The sequence below is a fragment of the Etheostoma spectabile genome, unplaced genomic scaffold (genome assembly GCF_008692095.1).
Source record: "Etheostoma spectabile isolate EspeVRDwgs_2016 unplaced genomic scaffold, UIUC_Espe_1.0 scaffold272, whole genome shotgun sequence".
NCBI lineage: Eukaryota > Metazoa > Chordata > Actinopteri > Perciformes > Percidae > Etheostoma > Etheostoma spectabile.
This window is the reverse complement of record NW_022605576.1, coordinates 246,432-254,543: the sequence shown is the minus strand read 5'-3', so window position 1 is coordinate 254,543 and position 8,112 is coordinate 246,432. Positions and strand designations below refer to the sequence as shown.

The following is an 8,112-nucleotide window of genomic DNA, read 5'->3' as shown; positions in this document are numbered from 1 at the left end:
TTTAAGTGCTCGATAGTTAGACTTTAATAAAGTAGCCTAGTAATAATGGAATTTTGGTGTGGTGTTAGTGAAACTGTCCCACAAACATCATTGAAAACTGTTGCAAACCCACATTGAAGCCAGCATGAACAGTTCTGATGCATTTTTGTGTTCATCCGTGACAAAGTAAATTTACCAATATGTCCCTTTTTCCACTACCATTCTCTCTGAGAATAAAATTAACAGTATTTTAAATGTAATAATTTTCTAAACTGAACAAATTAAAGTAATGACAACACCGTTAATGGCATGTCTTTTAATATGTGATGTGTACATTAACTGTAAAGAGGAAAAAGTCAGTTGTGACAGTTTGGGTAGACAATTAAGAGGGAAAAAGTGAGGCTGTCACTTTAAGATGAGAGAAGGGTGTTACTAATTGGCTTCTAATTACTCAGTAAATTGATGAGGTAAGCTAGCAGTTAATGAGGCTTGGCTTGCACAGTAGTCTTTGGGACATTACTTCATGTTGCAGGGTCAAAGCGAAGATGTGGGAGGACAGTTTGACAGCGAGGACATGTGGGCGTGTACAGTAGTGTGGGTAATACGTTCAGCTGAACGTGTGTGTGTGTGTCTGTGCTCGGGTTTAGTGGGACAGGTCTGATGAAAGCACCAGATGAAAACTGGACTGGAATTTCAAGAGACAGTGCTAGAGCTGGGAATACTTTACAATGCCAAGTAGGGATGAGGGAAATTAATACAGCATAGTATGGAGGTACTTTCCGTAGAAATACTGTATCGATGCTAAGAATCAAACATTATATAATATGGACATGAGAATTTCAGATTTTGGTACTAGATAAAATCAATTGCTTTTTCATATCACGGGATATCCCACTGTTTAAAATAGCAATGATATTGTATTGTAACATATGTAATGTGATAGTGTGTGTGTGTGTGTGTGTGTGTGTGTGTGTGTGGGTTAGTGAACATAGCACACATCTTGCATATGACTATGAGGACTGATCACAAATTAAGTTTCGATCAGAAAATAACTCCCAAACTGTAAACCCGTTTGGAGACCAGTGTGTCTGTGTGTGTGTGTGTGTGTGTGTGTGTGGGGGGGGGGGCACACCATTTGCAAAAAGAGAAATAGATTTTTAAAATAAATGACAAAACTACTTATCTTAGCACATACGTATATTTTATGCACACTTCAAGTGTCATTGAAGCTCTGTTTGAACCCCAGTGAACATCCATTAATAATCTGTATTTTATCAGAAACTTTATTCTATAGTTGAACTGTATAGTTGCCGAGAGGCATATTCCACCTGCTGTGCACTGTGCTCACTGTCTCCATGGCAACATTACACTTACTGTATACTGTTATACTACATCACCCGAATATTATGGGAACCCAGATTTGAAAGCCTCAAGATAAATCCATGTCATAAAAAAAATAAGAGTAACTTCTTTGTCTTGAACTGGACTTGGACAGATCTAGAGAACACGGACACTCACCTGTGTTCAAACTGGTCCAGGTCCTGTCTGACATGGAATCACCCAACTTGTTCTGAAAATATACATATTTGGTGTTACAATAGGGGGAAGGGAGGACCCAAATGCAGAGATGAAGGAAGCAGGCCGGAGTGAGTAAATAAAAGAGTTTATTTAAACAAAAACATAATGTCCACACCAGCAAAGGGATCAAACCAAAAATCTGAGTCCAAAATCCAAAAGGAGGTCAAAAATCCACAGGGAGAAAAATAAACCCAATAACACAGAAAGGGAAACTCACAGGGAAGAATCCAAATGCAGGGAAAAATAACTAATACTGGAACACGGAGAACATCAAACACCAGTAAAGACCAAACGAGAGACAAGAGACAGGAGACAAGGGGAGCATAGACACTAAGTCCACAGGGTAATGAGGTAACAAGAGGCAGGTGGCAGGAGGGCTGGGAAACAGGTGGAAAACATCAGGTGATCACAAGAGCGGGAAAACGAAGGACGTAAAACTAAAGGCAAGATAAGACCGAGACCAGACTTCAAAATTAAACAGGAAACAGAAGATGCAGACACTAAATGGGAGAACACTACAAGACCAAAAATACCATGCAATAAACGCAAGACCAGACAGAACCGGGCTAAGGACTAAACACAGCAAAACGGACTACCTCATCAAAATAAGACAAAAACACCAAGCCATAACAATTTGGCATGTAATGGCTACCTATGACTGCCCGATTTCTGCTAAGCTAAAAAAAAAATAGCCATTTTGCAATATAAAGGCGAGCATGTGAGTGTAGATGGGTTTCCACTCTCGTTGAAAGAACTTGAAATACATATCATTTTGAACAGGTGTTTGGATAATAAAACCCTTTGCTGGCAGCTCGTTCATAGCTGTCACACATGTTTCTTTGACCAAGGACAAGCAATTGTTTACTGCAATCCATCACACACACACACACACACACACACACACACACACACACACACACACACACACACAAATAAAACATCCATCATCCACAGCTCTTCGGAGGAAGGTCTGGCCAGTCCACTCAGCATTCCAGGATGGGATAAAAACCTGCTCTGGTTTATTGGCATTTCTTTAAACCAATCTGTAATGCAGGACCTCTTCATCACTAATATGCTGCAGCATTAGTACATGATAGCTCATTATGTTATGGGTAAATACAATGTTTTGAATGTTTATTGGAATGTCTTGTGAAGGTTGCAGCTGGTGTTGATTGGAGGCCAGCCCTGTCAAGGTAAACACATGGACTCAGTTTGCTAGTTTGGTTACCTCCACATGTACAGTATAGTATAGTCCTTGGTTACCTCCACATGTACAGTATAGTATAGTCCTTGGTTACCTCCACATGTACAGTATAGTATAGTCTTTGGTTACCTCCACATGTACAGTATAGTATAGTCCTTGGTTACCTCCACATGTACAGTATAGTATAGTCTTTGGTTACCTCCACATGTACAGTATGGTATAGTCCTTGGTTACCTCCACATGTACAGTATAGTATAGTCTTTGGTTACCTCCACATGTACAGTATAGTATAGTCTTTGGTCACCTCCACATGTGCAGTATGGTATAGTCCTTGGTTACCTCCATATGTGCAGTATAGTATAGTCTTTGGTCACCTCCACATGTGCAGTATGGTATAGTCCTTGGTTACCTCCATATGTGCAGTATGGTATAGTCTTTGCCTGATTAATTGAATGCAGGTTAACATTTGGTGTTTGTACAATATTAGAGTTAGAGTTCAAGTCCCTCACCTCTGTTGTGTCCCCTCTCCAGAGTGTTCCGGCTAAAAGAGTCCCCAGCATATCGAGCCCCATTTTTGGGAGATACGATGTTTCATGTAATTATTAGGTAACATAATGCAAGTAAATTGAGATAACCATAGAGAACATAGAGCTCTAATGCATTGATTTATGGTTGGGAGAAATAAGTGAGCTTGAGGTGCAGATTAATAGTAAATAAACATTATTTGATCTGGGATTAAATGAGTAATTAAGATTGGATTCTGGACATGGTCATTCTTTGCAGGCCAAACTTCTGTCAGGGCCGGCTGCTTACTCTTAAACATATACTGTACTTTAACAGGATTCTGGTGGATTAATAGAAAATGATTCCTTCCTTTAGAGGTCCACTTGAGATGCTTGTGGACTCTACTTTAAACAACTAATCTCCATGAGCAGTGTATTCAGGCTGCACCTTTATATGGTGGCGTGATCACTGAGAAGAACTTGCTCCCTGGCACGCTTCAGCAGAACTGCAGACTGAAGATCAAATCGTTCCTCACTCAGCCGAGAAAAAAGTCAAAAGCCAGTCTTCCAAATAAAAACTCACAATAAAACCAAAAGATTTCCTTTCAACTGGAGTTTTTTTTACACAGCATCAAATCTTCAAGATGTTGCGAAGCGTCGCCTCTATTCTCCAAGTCACACCCGAGTGAACTCATGGCGAGCGCTCCGACGCCGCGAGACAAGCGTGCGTTTGATGGAATTAGCGAGCGGATCTGTGGACGGCTGCAGGGAGATCTAGTCACCGGCGCTTTGATCTCCCAATTAGGTGTGTTTAGAAGCGGTAAACATGTAACCAGAGAGATAATGAGCCGGCGGTGTCCACAGCCACGATCATCTGGCAGCTGAATGAATCCCAAGCACCACAGTGTGAACAGGCCAGGTCCTGCTGCTGCTGTTGTTGTTCTCTCTTCATTCGTTGTCTACCCAATGTTGCGTTCAAAGACTTGTCAGGACAATTTGACAGCAAGAGCAATGACTGTAAAGTGTTTAAACTGTGTTCAGCCCACGGACACAGGGAGCAAGAAGTGTTCTGCTCCTGATCAACTTTACATGTACATATATATTGAACACTTGTTTTTGCCCACATTTTTGATGAGCTGAATTCATAGATTTAAGACTTTTTCTACGTACAGGGAAGGCTTATTTCTCTCGAATATTGTTCACAAATCTGTCTACATCTACAAGTACAAGGTGCATGGGTAGCAGCGTCAAAGTAGCATGCACAGGGTAGGAAAATTGCATATGAACCTTACAAAGTTACATTATATGTTCAAAAACAACATAGGCATGCATTACATCTCCAACCACTTTTGTCAACGTATCAGACTAGAACTCATAACCAACCAAGAGATAAAGAAAGAAAAGAAATAAGCCATAATAGCAGAAATGACTCCTCTCCTGCCTCGCATTCAAGAGGGAAACGTGCACTGGGTTTCCATTTAGAGAAATGCCCATGTGGTATTAATGAAGGCTGCATTCCATTTAGGTGACGAGGCAAAATGTGTGTGGAATGTGTCCAATCTGATCCAATACTTAATTCTGATGGCTGCCGTGGTCCTGGAGCGAGGCCCCCAGTGTGGGGTAAATGCCGTCTATATCGACAACGATTAATTTAGAAGATTGTTCAATTTTGGCCAGATGTCCGTCCCCGTCCTCTTTCTTTGTGTTGGCGTTCTAACCTCCGGTGGATTCATGGGGACTCTGGTTAATGCATCGAGTATCACTCGGTGTCAGTGAAAATTAATGAGACATAAGAAAGTGGGATATGTAGTAGAGTTTCCCTGTGCACGTGTGGAGGAAGTGTGAACGCGTGCTGCGACACCAAGAAGTGATGAATGAGTGGACGAGAGGACGAGTGAAGGGAATGTCTGGATGCTTAGGTCCAATAATGGCTGCATCTGAAACACAATATCCTTCTTCATTCATCACCATCTACTAATATCAGACCATGCCCACACACACACACACACACACACACACACACACACACACACACACACACACACACACACACACACACACACACACACACACACACACGTGCCCTGTTATCTCCAGTGCTTTGATGCTCATTTATTCAGTCTTCAGCAGAGCAACTTCAGTACAGTATGATGGAGTGTGTGTGTGTGTGTGTGTGTGTGGGGGGGGTTCTGTAACTAGTCTCAGCCATTTCGCCGTCTGAATCACTACAAAAAAAGACAGTTGGGATGATGTGATCTTGTTTTCATAGAAGATGATTTTTGTGTATACAACATCAGTGTACACTTTATATTTTGTCCTATTTTTAAGACATTTTGTCACATTACTTCATGTCCAATGTTAAACAAGCGAATTTCAGCGGGGGGTGTTTTCACACCCGGGTGTAGGGAGGGTGGGTGCAGTTTGCTGTATTTAGATATTTACAATATTCTTGCCAAACCACAACACAGATTATCAGGTTTTCTAAAGGAATGGATGTCCAATAATACAACAACATTGATATGTATATGATGGTATTTAGTAATGTTTTACTAAAGCCACATTTGTTTTGTTTTTGTCAAGAGATCTCTTACTCATACACATACAGTATCTTTACTGTCCTCCACTGCCTTGTCCTTTGATGGTGAATATTGACTGTAAAAATAAATAGAGATTATCTTTTTCTCAAATAACTTTGTGAAACTGAACTAATTACGTTTAGGCAACACAAATACTTAGTTAGGTTTAGTATAATCAGGGATTGGCTCAAAATGAGCGGGCACAATGGACCTAGACAGCCGTCTGTTTTCTTTGTTAGGACGCTGTGAGAAAAAGATGCTCAGGAGTTCACGGCCCTGAGGAGGAGGAGGAGGAGGAGGAGGAGGAGGAGGAGGAGAGGAGGAGGAGGAGGAGGAGGAGGAAGAGGAGTAGAATAAGGCAGTAGCCTGTATGTAGGCGGAGAGGTGAAACCCAGGTCTGAAAAATCACCACAAATTGGATGAGGACTTTTCTCCCTGTGATACAACACCCTCATAAAAAGGCTGTCCTTCTCCCTTTTCACTAGTCTCTGTTCCCAAAATTAACCATGTTTAATCATTAATTTCAGTGTAATCTTTTATTTTTTTTGATACTTTATCATTGGACAAAGGGCTGTTTAGTGAGTTAATGGGTTCATAGTATTTTTGCTATGGTTCTGCCTGTGACATGGGGGGGGGGGGGGGGGGTAGATCAGCTGCTCACCAGCTTAATCAAGGAGACTACATACAGGTTTGCCTGACTAGGATCTTTCAGCAGGGAGGGGCTGGCTCCTCCTAAGCAGACATGTGTAAAACACTAGAGACCCAGACTTGGGTGAAAGTAAAAGTTCTCTATCAAAAAAGTGACTTGAGTAGAAGTGGAAGTGCTCTTAAGTGGAAGTACTAAAATATTCAAGTATTGCAAGTTGTTTATGTTACAATGTACTATTCCTTGTACTAAAAGTAAAAGTATTATGTTATGCAGTTATTAAAGAAAGCAGTCAAAAGTTTGGATATCATATTGTTAATATTATTTCACAAATCTAGCTTAAAGGACACTCCCAATTCCTTTGGCTGTAGCAGCAGTACAAGGACAGGAATGTACACCATCGCGGCATGTCATGAACCGCGGGGGGGGTAGTTAGCTAGCGCTTCCTGATAGCTCAAGCTGATGGGCTAGATGTGTATTATATTTGTAACTTACCTTTGGAGCATGGTGTTGCAATGGTTAGCACTGTGGCCTCGCAGCAAGAATGTTCTCCAGTCAGTGCCCTTGAGCAAGGCACTGGCTCAGATCTGGAGTTGGTCTCCAGGCGCTGTCATTGGCTGCTCCCCTGAAGGATGGGTTAAATGCAGAGAATGAATTTTGCTACATGTCTATTGTATGTGACAATAAAGTACTTATATATACCTTTAGATATGTTTCTTCTCATGGAGTCAAAGTAGGGCCGGGGGGGCTCCTTCCTCACCCTCACTGCCTCCATCAGTCGAAGTTGAAGGTGTTGAAAGTGGTGTTTCTGGTTCTTCCATCTCATTCTCTGGCTTCATCACACCTGGTGACGGAGCCATCTACCTCTCCGGCAGCGATAATGTGGTTTGGAATGAATGATATGAAATCAAAATGTATAAAAATGTTTAACTCATCGAAAATATGTACTGAAGTAAAAGTGGAAGTAGGAGAAAAAATAATGCTCCAGTAGAGTACAGATACAGCCTTTTAGAGTACTGCAGTGAAGTCGTAAATTACATGTTTATATCTGTAGTGCTTGTTATGGGTGCACATATGTGCAGAGTGAGATTTGTGATAAACAAATTAGGTGGGGGGCTGTTTTTTGATCATGCACAACAAAATAAAACATAAAGAATCAAATATCTTCATTACTTCCAATACCACTATGGATATAGAGCCATTCAGCCAGGCATCCCAAAACACTTCAATATGAACTTCAATATCCAATGGAAAATAATCTGAAAATGAAATAGCACAATTTGGTGTCTGCATAAAACACAACACTATCAAACCAGAGAGCAGAGCTCCCATTGTGGCAAAAACCAAATACCTTCACCCAGGAAATGTTAGTGTTAATGTTAATGTCAGTTCCTCGGGAGTGCTTTAATCCAGACCACCATCTTTATCTTAAACTTAACGAGTCGTTTTGGTGCCTAAACTTAATCGTCATCACCGCATGGCGCTCACTTTTTCTGTCTAAACTCCTCACTAGGGGGGAGGAGGAAATGGGGCAGAGAGGACAATACATACATGCATACATATATACATACATATACACATACATACAGTACTTATACATACATACATACATACATACATACATAC

At 41.1% G+C, this 8,112-nt stretch overlaps 1 long non-coding RNA gene across 1 annotated transcript in view; it reads left to right on the top strand.

Annotated features, from left to right (window-relative positions):
* Positions 1 to 7,417: 7,417 nt before the first annotated feature.
* Positions 7,418 to 8,112, top strand: part of LOC116685871 (uncharacterized) — a 9,669-nt gene continuing 8,974 nt past the window's right edge. The window contains exon 1 of the long non-coding RNA XR_004331072.1: positions 7,418 to 7,499. This is a non-coding gene — a long non-coding RNA (uncharacterized LOC116685871). The remainder of the gene's footprint in view (positions 7,500 to 8,112) is intronic.